The following is a 13171-nucleotide window of genomic DNA, read 5'->3' as shown; positions in this document are numbered from 1 at the left end:
GTTGCTTCACGTATTAAAATAAATATTTCTTTTTAATACAAACGATGAAAACTGTGCGCGCACACAGGGCGCGACATTTGCGACGTTTGAATTTTGCACTATTTCCCGCGCGCTCCGTACGTGCCCGGCCGGCGCACTGCGTTACCGCGATAAAGAAAATAGTTCCTCAAGGAAGCTAAGCAGAAAACTTTCATACTCCTGCAAACCACATAAATTGTTAAGAAATACCTTTATATTACAAGATTTGTTAATAAATATTGCAATTCATGTCTATGAAAGCGTGGATTTGTATGCGCGTTTTTGTGTGAATGCGCGCTTGCGCTGTTGACTCTTTGGCGCATTCCAGAACTTTGTGCGTGCGGCGGTATGTGTGCGGGTTACGTGATGAGTTTGCTGCGTTTTCTGTGCCCTTTGCCTCGCTGTGACATCTTTGGTATATTAACAACCTGTTGCTCGCTCTTTATGGGCTACACGTTGCCTCGAAGATCACCATGATCGCCTCCGACTCAGCCAAATCGAAGGTGAGTGAGTGTTTCGAATTCCACTTGCTCGTTCATTGCGACGCTTTCAGCAAAAGTGCGTACAGAGCCCGTGCGTGTCTTCCACGCGCTTCTGTGCTCGTTTTCATTACTAGTACTATCCTTCCGTTGCGAGAATTGGTTGTGCAGCACTAGATTTGTGATATTGAGCATGAAGTTTTGTCCTGATTTAACTTCACAGCGCGCTTGCGGCGACGTAAAGCAGCTATGTGGAGCCAGCTAAAACAGGGCATGTTGTGCGCGCCACGATTTTTGGTACGGTGTTCCAGCACCGATTGAAATTAGCCTTATTAATGAGCGCTCGGTGCTCTGCCGTTTTGGTGAGCAGCTGTGTGGAGCCAGCTGAAACAGGGCATGTTGTGTGCGCCACGTTTTTTTGGTACGGTGTTCCAGCACCGATTGAAATTAGCCTTATTAATGAGCGCTCGTGGCTCTGCCGTTTTGGTGGGCAGCTATGTGGAGCCAGCTGAAACAGGGCATGTTGTGTGCGCCACGTTTTTTGGTACGGTGTTCCAGCACCGATTGAAATTAGCCTTATTAATGAGCGCTCGTGCTTTGCCGTTTTGGTGGAAACAATGCGACGTGAAATAATCCGAACTGTACTGTAATCAAGTATATTTCGTTCGCGCAACGCCGTCCATTGACGTGCATCTACTACATGGCGTGTCGGGATCGGCGAAAATATGCGCGGGGCGTTTTGCCGTTCGAATGTATTCTGCTGCGCTGTTCGCTTCAGGATCGAGTGCCCAGAGTCCGCTGACACGCCGTGCGGTAGACACGCGCTGTGGCGCGATAATAATAAAGAATTGCAAGGGCGTATATGTGATTCTATGTGATAGGTGAGATAAGAAAGGGCTGATGGCAGCGAATGCTGTGAAATCATCAGGTTATGTGTGGTTTGTTTTCCGCCGGTAGGCGCGCGGTGAACTTTTTTTTAGCCATTATCTCCCTTCGACGCCATCGAGTACTTCGCGCTAACGCCTTCGCGTAGGCGCTCTATATTCACGGAAAAGGCAGATTCTGTGGGATTCTATGTTCTGCTTTAGAGGGATGAAACATTCAAAATAACGTCATCGTGTGAAGTTTCAGCCTTTGGCCCTTCAGTAACTCATTGATTTAACTAAGTTCGAAAATCAGTAAAGGAACGAGATGCTTGGGCATATTTGCCGTGTCGTCCCACTGTGCTTCCAGTGGCATGTAGGCGTTATCGACAAATGTAAAAAATTAGCAAGGCTTTTTATGAGATAGAAGTAGACAGCTATGTCAATAAGTTATTTTTGCTTTGAATTCACACTCTAAAGAGGAGAGAGAGTGAAAGGGGAGCGTATCCTTGTGAACTAAATGACGCTTTGACATAAGCTTGGAACAATGGTTTGTTGGTGGAGCAGTTCTGTGGAATACTTAGAGAGTAAGCAAACTGCAGTAGCAGCAGTTAGACGGGGAGTAAAAAAATGCAACACTGGTTTTATATGAACGAGCTACCTTTAAGATGTGGCCACAACAGTTCAGTAGATGAGCAAAATAATTTTAAAATTTTGGAGAGAAATTAAAAATAATTTATTTGCCCACCTCACACTGCCAGTGGCAAGAGCAGCCATGCTTTAATGTTTTCAATCAGTCATTTATATCCATCCATTTATGTCGGCCTAATCGTCCATGTAGATGTTTTGATTGTTGCTTTTGAGTTATCGTGGCATCACATTTTAATACTGACATCTGTTTTCAGAATCAAAATGAGCCTGGAGACGCCACAGCCGGAATGCGAAAGGTGAATTCTTTGGCCATTCATCGTCTAGCGTCACCATGATCAAATGCACTGTTGCCAGGAGAATGTATTGCCGGGAGGTATTCTCCTTAAGATTTAGTAAAACTGGTAGCATTAAGTGCCTCCTTTGCGATTTTGCATAGCCTTTGATTTGCGAGTCGATTAATTTATTTAATGAGGTGGGCAGTTGGCACACCCTGCCTTTGTGTCTTATGTACACATTCAGCTGAGTAGGTCTGGGACACAGCAAGCGAATCTGATGTGTAGTGGTAATCGCATTAACGTCGACAGTTATCTTACTGTTTGAGCTGCTACTGCTGCTTGCCAACACAAGCAGCAGTTGCCCAAGATGGCGTGAAAGAGGTTCATTGAAGAGTGGCACATACTCTGAGTCACATACCCAGAGATCCAAGCAGGTCCATCAGATGGTTATTAACCCACTTCCCTCAACATAGCAGCCCTACCCATTAGGCCATTGACCACCTAGTGACACAAATTGGCTGGAAAATACTTAGAGGCAGACACCCGAAAGTATGTGAAGTATCCTAAAAATGCTACTTGCATTAAAGTTTTCGATGCTTTGGTTTACTTACTATTTTATTTTGTACTGGGTGAATCCTTGTTTTTCTGAAGCACATGGCATCCTAACAGGATAACAAGCTATGACATTAGTTTTAGTTGTTTTTATTAGTGACATTAGTTGACATTTTAGGTCTGGAGCAGGCAGTATTTCTGTGATTTATTTGGAGTGTGGATGTTGTGTAAATGTGCTTAAAATCCTTAAACTACCTCACTAATATTTACCTAAATGTGCCGTTTCACATAGGTTGGAGAAGTGCTCATTCAGATGATCCTGGCACAGATTGCCATGGTGGACCAGGCAAGTTTGCAACGGCCTTGATTCACAATGTGTTCACAGAGAAGAACCTCATGGGCCACTCACTTCTCGAAAACACCACCACCAATAGGCAAAAAGAGGCTCTTGGCCTTATTAGGGTCAACGCTGTTATAGGCAAGTACCGTACATCCTTTTTCCCATTGCATTTTTGCATTCACATTTTGTACTTGGAATTACCAGCTTGCTATTAGCACAACAAATGATTTTCAAGTAGCCTGTGTCTGCAACTACGTGCTACAATAGCCTACTATTTGGAATGAATGTTCATTTGATCTCAAGTCTCTAACGCCTCCCTACTAAAGTGCTAAATTTTAAAAGCAGCCTTAACTGCCAGAAGTGATTGGTGGCTACAACTGACAAAGTTAGGTGTATTTGCACATTAGTTGCTCTACTTGACTGTCCATGCAATGAACAGTTGCAATGAAGCAACTACCAATCTGTGAAGCATGCTACCAATCTGGTGGTATAGCGGGTGTGCTTAAGTAGCCTGAAAGTGTTGTTATAATATAGGAATTGTGGAGAAGCTATGCTCAAGTGCAGTTACTGCTCAACTCGAGGGACAGCACTTCCACCAAATTTCAGCAATCAAAATGGCCCTCCAGATTCTGTAACACAAAACATAGTGGTTTCACCTATTTCGACAGACCACATTGAATTAAAGTTGCTCCAGTCTTGAAGGAGGTCCATGTGGTGGCAGACAGTAGCCTTTTAGCAGAGGGAGCTTAAGTTATGGGGCATAATTGTTTGGTTGTTTCGATCAAAGCAACAATAAGAAGAGTTGCCAACTTCGTTGTCAACATTGCTATGTTTAGCAATGTCCATTCATTCTATGCACTCAACCTATTAAGATCCAATTTATCACATTGTATTCTAGGATGTGGAAAAAACAAAGGTATTTATTTGACTTTTCCTCACGTTCCCATAAAATGATCAGTACTCAATAGGCCCTTGGCAGCTACTATATAAAGCTTCTTACAGAACATGAGGCATATCCACAGCTCCCACTCTGAAATTGTTGGAAATGTCTCCTGCTTTCTTACTTCAAGGACGCACTTGCCTGTTTTCAGCGTTATTATAAACCAGTGCTCAAGTACTATGGGTTTAGATTTATCAAAGATTGAATGAGCTTTGTAGGTGTTCATGTTTAACCCTTTGAGGATCACATATTTTCTGGAAATACGTCCCCCAATTTAAGCGTTATATTTTTATTCTGGATTGTTCTTCAGAGTGACCTTTCAAGAAAAAAAATGGGTAAATAATTTTTTAGGTCACAAAGTGACAAAGGTTTCTTAGTGTCCGCTGTTTTACACCATGTTTATTGTAGCATGCAGGGCAAACTAGCATAATCACATTTTTTAAATGTAATGACACTCACAAAACATTAAACTAGGTGAATACTCCCAAACTACTTCAGTGATGGGCACCATAGGGTAAAGAGAAATATCAGTTTTAGAAGAAGCCAAGGGGCAACAGCACAATCAGGATTTTTGTAGAAGTCGCAGAAGGTTACAGAATCTGTAATGTGATGCTTGGGGACACTTCATTCTTAAAAGGTATGCTTATTTATATGTTCTTTCGCCGCCTCATATTTATGGTCATGACCACACGATTTGTTTCCGCCACTCTACATGCATGGCAGTGACCCTCAAAGGATTAGCAGAGCCAGTCTACTTGCATATTTCTCTTGTAAGACTGAGCATTTCTTCGTATTTCTTCTTCGCATTTATTTGTGTTAGTGTAACCAGGTTGGCGTGCAACTGCAGTAAATCCTCGTTATAAGCAGTATTTTCTTTTAAGTAGAGAGGCATAAGAATGGCCATCATAATGCGAGAAGTGCACTCCAGTAGCATATGAGCTCGGTAAAACAAATTCAGATATACCATACTCAATTCTGGCCGCATAACCGTATTTGGAGCAACTCCTGCAAGGAAAAGTGCAATAAAGTGCTGCACATTTTGATTATGATTGTTGAGAGAACTAATTTTAGTTGCCAGTAGTCTACCTTTAAGTTTTTTCACCAACAGTATGAAGTCTTTTTTCCACCATTTTGTTCCTAAGCAAGCAACGTTCACATTTTTCACACCAAGGATATTGATGAAGTTATTCTGCCACAGTGGGCTTTTCCTGTTTGCCTTCTGCATATTGTACTAAGTGGAGTCCTCCGGCGCCACTCCACTTTGAAAGCTGGTCATTCTGCAGAATTGAACTCGTGAAAACTTTGAATAAACAAAACAAATGAAAGTTTCATTATAACAGGGCATACTGCATGTCGCACTTTTGCATGTGGAACATTGATCTTAAACCTCATGCTGTTTTTCCTTTTTTTACAGGCTTTACCTGTCACAAGTTTCCTGGGACAAACATGGCCCACATTAAGAACACACTGGCCTCACTTCTCGCAAGGGACCTGAAGTGTCCAGAAGAGCTCAAGTCTGTGGACAGTTCAAGTGGTGTGCACTTGCAGCCCTCAACATTTTTTTATTATTATGATGTTTCTAGTCACCTGAAAAGCCCAGGTTGGATGGTTCAGACACAAGTACTGTGTTGTGATTAATAATTAATTGCACAAGTGTTGCGCTTTGTATTTTAGTACATTTTACGTAAATTTTTAATATATTTCTACAAAAGATAGTGTTTCTTGACTATTTTATTTCATAGGTATCTCGGGTCCTTTCATGCCAAGACTGTTCCATGACGGCACACCATTTCAAGTTTGTTTGATAAAGTAAAAGTAGGCACAGTGAGAAATTTTACAGAAAATTAGCTTTCATACATACACCTGAAAGTGGAATCTGTGCTATTGTCAGAGTGGTTCTGTTTAAGAAAAACTACATATTAACATATGTTTGTAGTAATGGTTTATTTTGCTATTTCAAAACAGTAAGAATTAATAGGTAAAAGTTTGCTTAAATTCAGAGTGCAACAACAGTTCTCGGGCAAGGCAGCGATGTGCTTTCTTTCATGTACGCATGAAATCTGATTTCTTGCAAATTCTTTCATTCTAACTTGTTTTGCAGCACTCAAAAATTAAAACAAATTTCCTCATGCCAGTTCCATTTAAGTCTTCCAGCAGGTAACTAATGGCCACTGTCTATCAGATAAAAATCTTAAGTAGTAAAAGTGAATAAATCGCTTGGTATGTAATGACCTGCCCAGGAACCTAGTAATGATGGCAGAAAATGCAACTGGATCGTGCAACAAGCAATACAGCACAATAAACTGCTGCCATGGCACAACTTATTGTAATTACCATGTCGTTTCAGAGGTAGATAACGTTTAGTGAAATGGGCACACATAATTTAACCAATAAGTAAGAGTCTCAGTGGGCTCATGCAAATAGTGCCATGATTATTAAGTTACTGGCTACCAAATAGAGAAAGCAAGTACTTTTTAAATGTTTTTTACTGTAATGCTTGTATATTATTTATGTTCTATTTATTTCAATTTTGAGAAATGTTTTACTTTAGGGCCACGCAAACTTTACATCTCTCAGTACTCAACTTCGTTATTGTATCAAGCTGCTGGCAGTTTGTAGATTGCGTTAGGATTTTTTTGATCTCAAGGCACACATGGCTGTACAGTTAACAAATGTTTGGCTTCAATAAACAATTCATCTAGAAAAACATGCTCTTTGTCCACATCAATTTTGAGCTGTTGATTTCATGAAGGAGTATTGATTTTGTGTGTTAAGCCAATTTAAAAACTGGCATAATGGTTCTGCTAGCAGCTCTATAATATGTTTTATTACAGGCTATATCTAAAAGTGGTTTTGATCCCTGGGTGTCCCAGGTCTGCAATACAAAAGTGCCTGCATTTAAGTTTGCTCCTGTCCACTAGTATGCAAGGACCACATCAATATGGCATCAATGGTAATGCTATGAGACTCAACGTAGCTCAGCGGTATTTAAAGAAAAGTCTAGTGCAGTTTTCAACACTACTCACCAAACAGCATATTTAAGTGGGCTCTCAAGTGATTTCAATAGTGATGTTCAACACTGCTCCAATAATATTTAAATGGTGTTGCACTATTGACTAACATTGCACGTTAGGCTTGTTGGTATAACATAATGGAGGCAAAAGGTGTAGTGCATCAGAAACAGGACACAAGAGGATGAACACAGACAACACACGTTTGGCACTTAACGTGTGTGTTGTCTGTGTTCTTCCTCTTGTGTCCTGTTTCTGATACGTAGCACCTTTTGCCTCCATCAAGCAATATTGACGTTTAACGCTCATCCAATAATACTTCAATGGGGTTTCAATATTGATGTTCAACAATGCTTCAATAATATCTCAATGAGGTTTCAATATTGATGTTCAATACTGCTCCAATAATATTTCAATGGGGTTTCAATATTGACATTCAACACAGTTCCAACATTATGTCAATGGGGTTTCAATATTGGCATTCAACATATTTCAACAATGTCTCAACAGGTTTTCAATATTGACATTCAACACATCTTCAACAGTTCTTCAATGGGCTTTCAATATTGGAATTCAACATGGTTTCAACAATCCATCAATGACTTCTCAAATTGAAACGACCCAATGATGTTTCAACAAAATGTCGCGGGCCAATTTTCAACACCTGTCAACAATTTCCTCAATAATGTTTCAACAAAGCCTCAATGTGCTTTCAATGCTATTTGTTGACATTGACCAATGACTTTTCAACAACTTTTCAACAATTTTTTTGTAAGGGATATTACGCTCATCTTCCTCATCTGTATGTTATCATCATCATCATAATCATCACACTTTTAAATATACTCCTCTTCGCCTGTATATGTGATCATCATCATCGCCTATGTACTGCGCTGGTTCGCTGACGAGCTCCCGGGCCTAATAAACGTCGTCCCAACCGAGACGTCACACATCATATTTCTATTAGCTACCACAAGCCGTCGGTACTCATTATTTACCGCATTTCCAGCACTATCCGTTGAAACATATTGTGATAACCAATAACCTAACGAACACACAAATATTATACAGCGTACGACTTGCGGAAAACGTAATGAATTTTTATGAGCGTAAATAAATATTTCTATAACCTAATATTGTGTACAGCATGTCTAAGGTGGCGTGCGAAATGTTTACTTACTTTACTTTATTCAATACTGCCGGCCGCCTTTTGGTAGCCAAGGCAGGAGTGGGTACATGTGATTAACAAGTACTTGGTCCATCAGGAGAACAACAAGAACAATACTTACAACAGAGAAGGAAAAAAAACGCATAGGCACACTGTGAAGTTTTTGTGCAGCAAAGCAGGAATAAACAAAGCAAGAAATATACGCGTTACCTTCAAATCTGAAGATAAAGCATCAGAAGCATACCAGTGAAAAATAAAAATGAGCACACAAAACTTACTTATAAGAACTGATTGCAGAAAAAAATGCATCGGGTGATGTTAATGTGGCCACGTCGTAAGGCAACTTGTTCCAGTCTGCTATCGTTCTTGGAAAGAAGGACAGCTTGTATGCATTGGTTCTGCATTGAGGCATTACAATAGTTTTGTCGTGTTTGTGCCGAGTTTGTCGTGATGTGTTGTACTGCATATAAGTATGGAATTCTATTTTGGTACGATTATTAATGATGACAAATAATATGCTCAAACGGTGCATTTTTCGACGAGATTCCAACGTGGGAAGACCGGAGCGACTAAGAAGATCAGATATCGATACCTGTCTTCTGTAGGCATGCTATATAAATCGCAGTGCCGTTTTCTGAACCCCCTCATTACTTTTTATATCCATTTTTGTGTGCGGATCCCAGACCACGTCAGCATATTCCAGTAAGGGACGCACGAGTGAAGTGTAGGCTACCAGCTTTGTTTTAGTGGTTGCATGTTTAAACCGGTGTCTTATCAGCCATAGTCTTTTGGACGCTACTGAAACCATGTTTTTAATGTGGGCGCTCCAACTGAGATTCGAGCTGAACGTTACGCCAAGATACTTAAATTGTTCCACTGGTTCGAGAGAAGCGCTATTAATTTTGTAAGAATACTTCAATGGAACTTTTTTTCGGGTTAAGGTCATTTGTTTGTATTTCGTGACGTTTAATGACATCGTCCTGTTTTGGCACCAATTACTAACAGCAGATAAATAGCTATTTAGAATAATCTGGTCACCTTCAGCAAGAATTGTATGTTAAACTATGCAGCCATCTGCAAACAAACGGGCATGCACAGGAGAGTCAAGCTTGAGGTCATTTAAATATATAAGAAAAAGAAGTGGCCCAAGGACTGAGCCCTGTGGCACTCCTGAAAATACTGGAGCGATGGGTGAACTTGAAGTAGATATCTGGACGTACTGCTGCCGGTGTGATAGGTATGAATCGAGCCACTGCAAAATTTTTTTGATTTTGCAAGATGTGCCTTAGTTTTAGTAAAAGTTTACAATGCAGTACTCGGTCGAAGGCTTTTTCAAAGTCCAGAAAATTGGCGTCTATTTGTCCCGCCTTGTCAAGCGTTGAGTAGAAATCATTGGAACTGTGTATTAACTGTGTCGCGGTAGATAACCCGCGACGAAAACCATGTTGAGCTTCTGAAAAAAAGTTATTGTCTTCCAAGCATGAGGCGATGTGCTTAAACACGAAGTGTTCCATTACTTTACTTGCAGTACACAACAAACTAATTGGCCTGTAGTTAGCAACGTGGAACTTAGTACCAGATTTGTGCACAGGAATAACCTATGCCAGTTTCCAATCACTGGGGACGTCGCCTTCACGCAGACTCGTACTGTAAATGACAAAGAGGAATTTTGCACACCATTCCGCGTACCTGGAAAGAAACGCGTTTGGAATATCGTCTGGTCCAGATGATTTTATTTGTATTCAGGTGAAGAAGGGCAGAAAAAATGCCTTGTTCGCATATAGTAAGATCCGGTACCGGAAAGGTGATTGATCTGAAATCAGTAGACTGGCCATCACCACGCAGGAACAGAGAAGAAAAATAGTCATTAAATGTTGCCGCTATTTGTTGACTGTCAGTGACGTCCACATCATTTATTGTCAATTTACTTATAGGATCCTTTTTTGCGTTAGGTGGGTCCAGAATTTTTGTGGGTCATTAATGAGGAAGTTGTGCAGTTTTACATTAATGAATTGAAATTTGGATTGTTTTATTTTATTTCTTAGGTCTCTACGAAGTGACGCCAGAGTACTGCGTGTAACCCTGGAAATGCTATGGAAAAGTCTCTTTACGGGGCGTTTAAGGTGAATTATTTCCCGTGTAATCCATAGATTGTGGCTATGAATTTTCTTTTTCCTCAGCGGAACGTACCGATGAATACACTTGTGTACCGTACTCTTAAAATCCAACCATAACTCATTCGGGCTTGCGTGGCCGTCACTGTCTCTTGCAGAAAAGTAGTATTCTTGCTCAAGAAAATCTAAAATACTTTCGTCTTCGGCGTTCTTGAAGTCATAAAATTGTTTTGTCATTTGGCGTGTGATTGGTCGCGCCATATTGGTTTTGAGAAGCACTAGATCGTGGTCGGATATACCAGGCATAATACCCACCGTAAAACCCAGCCTCTCAATAGCATCAGACACGAACATAAGGTCTAGAAGGGAGCCTGTTGTTGCAGTGACCCGCGACGGTTCGACCACAACCTGCTTAAATTAAAAGAGAAAGGCAATATCAAGTAGCAAATCAGAATGCTGGCATGTCGACGAGGTACTCAACGATTCCCAGTTTATTTTTGGTAGGTTAAAATCACCGCACAAAATGACATGTGCATATCGTTTATTGTGTTCATTCAGGAAGTCATACAGCGTCTCAAGCGTACCGAGATCTGAATTTGGTGGCCTGTATACGGCGCCAATAAGAATGCTGTGTTTGCAAGTATGAAGTCGAATCCAAACCATTTCTGTGCTAGTGTGGTGTGGTACAAGCGTATAATCTGTTCCTTTCTTTATCAGAATGGCTACACCACCCCCTATGGATCCGAGCTGCGGTCTTGGCGGATAATTTCGTGCGATTGAGGTATCACGTCCTTATCGGGTATGTTATCATGCAGCCACGTTTCAGTGAGTACTGCAACGTGGGGCTCATACGCTAAGAGAAGACCTTCTAGTTCTTCAGATTTATTCAAAATTCTGCGGCAATTAATATTCGAAACACAAAACTCGCTTTGAACTGTGTCTCTACGGCCTATATACCGGTTCCTACGACCACTCTTTTTTCCGAGGTCACAGTGAGGCCGTCATTGTGAAGCCAGTGGGACAATTTTATCTTGAGTGTCGTCCCATCGGAACAGTTTACCATTAATTTTAATTTTGTCGAAGGACAGCATGACCTTGTCACCCTTTTTTCTTTGTTCAGCAGCAGCAGCCCACAGCTTCTTCTGGATTAATTGTATCCGCTGGGAGAAGTCTTCTGATATACTATAGGCTGTGCCTTTCAATTTCTTACAATTCTTCAGAATATTAGCCTTATCCCTGCCGTCCACAAGCTTGAAAATTACAGGTCGGCACCTGCCCTCAGCGGGACGGCCAATTCTATGGATACGCTCGATAGCCACATTTGGAACCTTCAGTGTGTCAGCCAGAATGCTTTTAGACACGACCTGCTCGAGGGATTGCTGATTTTCTTCTATCGATTCTTTTATGTCATATACAATCAAGTTCTCTCTTCTACTCCTATTTTCCAAGTCGTCTACTTTCAAAACCAGTTTCGCGACTTCCGACTGAAGCTCGTCTACTTTACACGTGTAATCAGCTACCGTAGCAGAAATGTCATCAAACTTCTTATCAATTGAAGACAGCTTAATACTCGTTTCCGTTCATCTTGCTGTTAGTAGCCTGCACAGTTTGTTTGAGTTCACGAACATCAGCAATTAGGGTCTGAAGCATTTCTGCAGTAGTTGGACCCGTATTAGTCTCTACGTCCCCACAGGAAGGCAGTAGGTTAACAAAGCAATCGTAAATCGTAGTAAGCACATGACACAATGACCGTGGGCTCGGCAGAAGCAAAAGGCAAACATTGTCACTACGATAGGTATAGGCTAGGTGATAGTCTCTCACCTGGACGAAAAAGAGAAAAGGATTCGTGAGCGGCATTGTCGCTGTGCCCCTGCCGCGCCCACTGGCCGGGATCCGCGAAGTAGACGGACATTTATGTTGCCAAAATTGTGACGTAACCGATGACGGCGAGGAAAGTCCGGTAAGTAGCGATGCCCATGTGCGCATGTCCGGGAGCTTGTCCTGATCTCGCATCTCTGTGGACTGGTAGGCCTGAAGATACAATGTTCCGTCTTCGCAGCCGCAGAAAGGCCGGAGAGTGTCTCGGCGGCTGAGGATGTCGGGCAGATGAAGAGCACAGCCTGGACGAAAAACAGAAAAGGATTCGTGAGCGGCATTGTCGCTGTGCCCCTGCCGCGCCCATGTTAAAAAATACCTTGCTTATAGCCTGTACAAAATACGTCAAACTAATATGCCCGAGAGGAAATTTTGACCTCTTATACATTGCAATCTGGGAAAAAAAGTTCATAGTTGCATCTCTTTGTGTATATCGTGTTCTCGTCGTAGTGTATTGGTGATTCTTTTGTGGTGTTACGATCAGCCTGTGGGTAGAACAACCTATGTCGCGTCGCCAAAGCAACGGCAAAAGCCCAGACGTTTTGAATGTGCCGAGCCGCCCGCAACCGTTAAAGGAATTAGCCCAGAAGGTCGAAACGGCGAAAAGACGTTAGAGTTTTAAAGTTAAGGTGTTGTACGTGGCAAAACCACCAGCTGATTATGAGGCGCGCGGTAGTGGGGGACTCAAAACTCACTTGGACCACGTGGGTTCTTCCCCGCGCACCTAAATCTAAATGCACAGGTATTTTTGCATTTCGCCCCTATCGAAATGTGGCCGCCGTGGCCGGGATTAGATTGCGCGACCTCGTGCTCAGCAGCCCACAAGCATAACCGCTGAGCAACCACTTGCGCGCATTCTGGCCTCTTTCCCCCATGGCGCGCGCG

General features: G+C 41.8%; 1 long non-coding RNA gene across 1 annotated transcript; it reads left to right on the top strand.

Annotated features, from left to right (window-relative positions):
- Positions 1-452: 452 nt before the first annotated feature.
- On the top strand, positions 453-6921 carry LOC125940107 (uncharacterized). Its single transcript, XR_007463348.1, has 3 exons — positions 453-521; positions 2266-2307; positions 3131-6921. It is a non-coding gene; the product is annotated as an uncharacterized LOC125940107 (long non-coding RNA).
- Positions 6922-13171: the final 6250 nt, after the last annotated feature.

This window comes from Dermacentor silvarum, chromosome 9 (assembly GCF_013339745.2).
Source record: "Dermacentor silvarum isolate Dsil-2018 chromosome 9, BIME_Dsil_1.4, whole genome shotgun sequence".
Taxonomy (NCBI): Eukaryota; Metazoa; Arthropoda; class Arachnida; order Ixodida; family Ixodidae; genus Dermacentor; species Dermacentor silvarum.
Note: the sequence above shows the minus strand (reverse complement) of the source record. Positions and strands in the feature narration are given on the sequence as shown.